Source organism: Dryas octopetala, chromosome 6 (assembly GCF_963921425.1).
Source record: "Dryas octopetala chromosome 6, drDryOcto1.1, whole genome shotgun sequence".
Lineage (NCBI taxonomy): Eukaryota > Viridiplantae > Streptophyta > Magnoliopsida > Rosales > Rosaceae > Dryas > Dryas octopetala.
The window spans coordinates 8,219,523-8,225,522 of record NC_141371.1 but is presented as its reverse complement, the minus strand read 5'-3'; the positions used below and the strand labels follow the sequence as shown (position 1 = coordinate 8,225,522).

Genomic DNA, 6,000 nt, shown 5'->3' with positions numbered 1-6,000 from the left:
GATTTCGATCATCAGCTTTTGACCTTAATTAATTTCCACCTATAATTAATTCAATTTGATCTGCATTTCTAATTAAGGTCTTGACCATTACTGAATTACACGTCTTGCTTCAATCTGTTCATAGCCGTTAAGTTACCTCCCAATCTTGCTTCAAAGTTCAAAGCCATGCTGTTCTCTAGAAGATCTTAATTGTTAGCTAGATCTTGACTTTCCCCCTCAGCACACGTGCATGCACACATGGAGATATTAATTAATAGTCTTGAACAATATATAAACAGCCCCATGCATGTTAGGTAATTATATGCCCGCATATAGACACACACACACATATATATATATATATATAAAACATTACAATAAACAACAAATTGGAAGAAAAAGGATGGATACTATTAGCACACCCAATTTAATTAACTTTATGCACTAAAAATAAATATTTTATAATTTTATGCACTCATAAGTGAATTATAACTTATAAGTCGTTAAAATAGAGTGCCAATAACACTACTCAAGAAAATGAATATATTACCATGACTTATCTTACAATACCGTCCAACATTAATTTATATGTATTGAAATCTTTAGTTACTTTTATATTGTACTCACATGCATATACCTAAAAACATGGGTTATGAATCCACTAGTGACTCACACATAATTTTAATTTTCAGAATATACAAATTCTCAGTACACTAGAATAATTCATAGGACAGTGTTATTTCGACCACCCTAAACTATTGAGTTGACCATCTTATTTTAAAATTTTAACTTTACTCTTAAAATAAAAAATTTCAATTTTTTTGGTCAAATCATTCGACAGTTATCTACCGAAATATTTATAATTATTTGACAATTATTTACAGAATATTAGCGGATTATTCGGTGGATAACCACTAAATGAAAATGAAAAAGGCATTTAACAGTTATCTACCAAAATATTTGTATTTATTCGACACTTATTTGCCGAACATTGGTGAATGTTTTGGTAGATGACCACCGAATTAATGAATCTAATTGATTTTATCTTGTTATACAATAAAGGGTAAAATAAAAAAAATTAAACAAAATATGTCATGATGGTCAGAAGGTGGTCTGCATCACCTCCTCACTCTAGTTAATTCATATATTGATCACCATATTAATTAATTTGTGATTTGACACGTACAATAACGTATTCGATCACATGTCTGATCAACTAATGACAGCCTGAGCAAGAATTATTATAATGGCAAGTAAAAGTAAAACTAGTGTTTTGCCTGAGGATTAATTTTCTGTAATTTAGAACAAGACAAGAACACATAGAGATAAATATATTAAAGTTGTAAACCTAGCTAACATGCATGGACTGATTATAGATTAATTAACATGGTTCAACAGTTTCTAAGAAGCTGTTGGTATTCTCTAGCAACAATGAGAGCTGCTGTTGCACTGAAAGTAGCTATAGTTGCAGCAGTTGATCACTGCCCGGATAGAATTATCTGAAGCTAAGATTGAAGTTGGAGTTTATACATGTTTGTGTACTATTTAAGGGGCTGGTGCTTAACTAAGAAGCAATTTTAATCATTGAAAAATATATATGTACGGACGATACAACTTTCTTTGACTGCTTTCTTTCCCTACTTATTTTTTCATATATACTTATTATATATTAATTGTCAATTTCTGCTTTCAATTTCCTTCTAGATTATTATCTTAATCATTATAGTTTAATTATTTTGAGGTGTTTATTTCTACACACTGCAAAAAGTTCGCACAACCCGTGAATGCTATCTTTTTATTTTTTATTTTTTATAGCACTGATCATATATATCATTATCACTATCCAAATGAAGGCAACCAGTCCCATATAATGGCTCCCTATCTTGGGGGCCAGCTGCTTGCTCACGGTTTTTCTCTGCTCCTTCAATTCTGTGTCTCATTAGGACTCCGATAATATTTTTAAGAATAATACTCGGCTCTCTGTATGTAATATTGGTTAGGGTTTGATCATTTGAAAAAAGAAAAAGATTAAACATATATGCCAAATTGTGACTGTCTTATGTTTGTGGATAAATCTACAAGGATTTTTTGAGCCAATCATATGCTTACACTCGGTCTAAAGTCTTATTTGACATTTTGACTTTTGAACAGTTGACTTGGTCAAACCAACCATCCACTTCATCATTTCAGTTCAGCGAAGCGCGCTCATTGACCCCACCAATAATGCTCGGCGTATATCACACTGTCAGAGCCGAGCACTGGTCAACCATTGATCTCTCCATTGATCTCAGTGTCCATATTTCAAATGTCCATTTTAAAAATTTATGTATATATAGGGAAATTTTAAAGTAAGGATGTCCTTACTTTAAGAAAAGTAAGAACATCCTCTTTGGACCAACAATTAAATGATCAAAACCGTCTATATTTTAGAACATCATTCAATGGTCACCCTTGTAAAAAATTAGCCAGATCGAAAATTGTTTAGCCAGTTTATTATAGCAAATATCATTTTAATTTTATCTGATAGACTATATTTGTATGCACAATTTAGATTACCAAACAATCACCAATTTGACTGATTTTTTACAAGGATAACTCTTGAAAAGGAACCTAAAAATTAAACGATTTTAATTATCGAATTACATTACCAAGTGTTATAAAAAGAATATGTTCTTACTTTTCTTAAAGTAATGATCATTACTTAAACGAGTCTGTATATATATATACAAAAAACTTTAGATGCGCATGTATGTCTATGGGCAATTGAAACCGCTTATATAGAGGGGGATCACAAAAATGATGAGAGCTATGGAACAAGGGTTTCAAGGGCAGTTAGGGCTACTCAAGAATCAATGATTGGCCAGCATTTTGGAGAAGGAATCCTGGACAGTTTGTTTGAGAATTATGGAAGATTGCTGGATGAGGAAAATGCTAAAGAAGACCTTAAGCACATCACGTTTGGGCTTGTACTAAAAAAATTATGAATTGAATGCATGGACATTTAAAATAGCAATGGCATATCAATGCGAGGATAGTTTTACACTTGCATCATATGGTGGTTCCTATGTAATCGCACTGTTGCTTTACAAGGCAAAATCCATCATATGGTCAATGACAAAAATTCAAGCCATTACTGATATAAATTTGCATACGACATATTTATTTAGTTACAGCTATTGTAAGCCTTTTTGGGTCAAGTGGGATTTTTAAAATGGGCCTATTAGAATTTCCCTTTTCTTTTGTAAATTGGGTTTGTTTGTGAACCTTAAAGTACTGGGTCGGTTGCTGACTTGCTGTCTTCCTTACATAAATGCCAAAGGCCCAAAAGAGTAAATGAATAAAAAGAGAAAAAGAAATGTTGAGAGTGGGATTTGAACCCACGCCCTTTCGGACCAGAACCTTAATCTGGCGCCTTAGACCAACTCGGCCATCTCAACTTCGATGCTAAAGATCGAAAACAAAAGAAATATTAAGGTAATAGATGTCCACTAATGTCATTTTTTTTTGGCCAGCACTAAACGTCATATTCTAATCAATCACTCAGACTTTCGATTTTAAATATTTCTCAGGCAAAATTACATCATAATCAAAGCATTTGATTGAAGTTGAGGCTCCATGCATTGCATGGTAATTGGTATGTGTAGCTTTCAATTCCCCATAAAATAAAATAAAAAGGACAAAAGCATTTACCTAAGAAAGAACACACACATCACATTGGAGGTTGAATCTCCTTCATTAATTAGAGCCATGTGATGACAATCACCATCATAATTCTACCAGTTGATGAGATTACATGAAAATGACATTAAACAGCCTTCCCATTCTTGAGTTCGAAATGCCTGATTGCCCACAAATGTTAAGGTGCACCTTTCAGCAGCTAACTTGAATAGCCTTCAAATTAAAAAATAAAAAATTACATAGCCTTGATTGAAATAATAATATACATGCATGTAGGGAAATATTTCCCATAACTCTACCTTTGATAAAGCTAAGAGAGAATCATCCAAAAAGGGGAGGTGAGAAGGATATTGAAATCGCTGTTTGTGGATTCATATGAAGACCCACACTCGTCAAACACTTTGAAAAGTTTGCTGGTGATGTCCATCTCATGAGGCCTCAAAAAGTTTGTCTACACTAATGAGGAAAGCCAAATTTTAATGGAGATTTCATGCATATCAAGCTTTACTTGATGACAAATCTTCTAGATATTTGTAATTGTAGGTACAAATTAATTTTATGTCTTTAACTTGAGTACGTTTTGATGCAAGAGTAAAGGGCACGTCTTCTTGAATTGAACGGTCTTCGAATTTCTTTGAGTTGTTTGGGATTTAGAGGTGAAGTTTGATCAATGGTCGTTTGAGGTTTGATCTCAAACAAAATATTTGGTATTTATTACGAGATTTGTTCTCTAGAAACTAGCAAGTATATACTCTTTGGTTTTGGAAGTGGAAGAGTCAGCACTAGTGTGTGTGGTACTTGATAATTCTCCACGAGTTTGAAGAAGAGCACTGAAAATCTTCAAGTTTTTGCTATTTGCCTTGGCCAAAATGTCATTCTCTAAATAAAAGACAAAAAATTTCAAACAAAAGTGGGGTTCTTGATTTAGAATCCCTGACTTTGTGAAATTTGTTATGCTATCAAAAAGTTTTGTATGTTACATAGAGATATTATTTTTACTTATTGAATAATTGTAATTCATAATTTTTTTTTTTGGCCAGGAATTGTAATTCATAATTTAATTAACAATATAACATATCATAGATTCATACTATGGATCAAGATGAAATTAAAATTACTAATTAATTAAATGTATGCTTGTAAGTTGCAACAAGTGATGATCGAACAAATTAAAACATTTCATTATCCCCATTAATTAACTTTTGTGTCAAAGAACTTGCATAACCTTTTGCATTAGAGTTAATATATACATGCAATTATTTGTTGGCTCACAGATCACAAGGGGAAAAAGAAAAGGAAAGCAAAGAATGGTGGATTTGTAAAGCTGTGTTCTCCTTTTTGTTTCATTGCAAAAGCTCCCCGACTTTTTTGTTTTTGTTTTTTCAAATATCGAATCATATATTCATATATCAGGAAGCGACTTCCAATTAAAGAACAAGACACGGCCTATGGACATCACAAAAATACATGCATGTGGTCACTCTGATGTCTCTTTCCTTTGGTCATTTCTTTATCCTTCAGTCCTAGAAATTATAGACACGTACTGAAACTCTAGGTCATCTCATCTCTGGTCTAGTCACTTTTCATAGAGTGATGATATATAATTCAATAATACCAATCGAATTTAATTGGTATCAGGTTAGGTTAACCTTTATTATGAATATGTAACTAACATGATATCTACGATTACAAATAAGTTAAGCTAATATTTTGGCCACTATAAGCTAATATTAAATATGAATATTTTGACACTATAAGCTTGTGTAACTACTAGTATTAATTATATGAAGAAAATTACAATTTTTTCATTTTTATTTAATATTTTATGAATCCTTGTAGAATTAGATATTTTTTCTTTGGTTTGCCAAATGAATTTTTATGAGAAGTAATGTATAAGTGATAATTGATGAGTTTTATTTTATAGTAAAAAGAATTTAGTCGTAATTAAGTTAGAGTTCATAAGATATGTAAATCAATTTAAACAAAATATAAGAATTAATACACCTATTAAATTAGTGTTAAGTTATTTTGTATAATTAATTAAATAAATTATATTAAGATTGATTAGTATCCGACAGGAATCCGAAATGATTGGACATCACACGAATTAATTCACACAACGATAGCACCCCAATGAACTCGTCCGAAAAAAAAAAAGCACCCCTATGAATGCTTAAAAAGGCAACCCCCAAGACAAAGACAAAGCTTAGGTTAGTGGGAGCAGAAATATGGGATGATCATAATGCATGTTTTTCCGCAAGTTCAGCCTAACAATTGGATTCATGTCCGTACGTAGTGGCATAATTTTCAAGGCTAGAAAAGTCTTGTTTTTTTTTTTGAATA

General features: G+C 31.9%; 1 non-coding gene across 1 annotated transcript; it reads right to left on the bottom strand.

Moving 5' to 3' along the window:
- Positions 1-3,335: 3,335 nt before the first annotated feature.
- Positions 3,336-3,416, bottom strand: TRNAL-AAG (transfer RNA leucine (anticodon AAG)). The gene has a single exon. It is a non-coding gene; the product is annotated as a tRNA-Leu (tRNA).
- Positions 3,417-6,000: the final 2,584 nt, after the last annotated feature.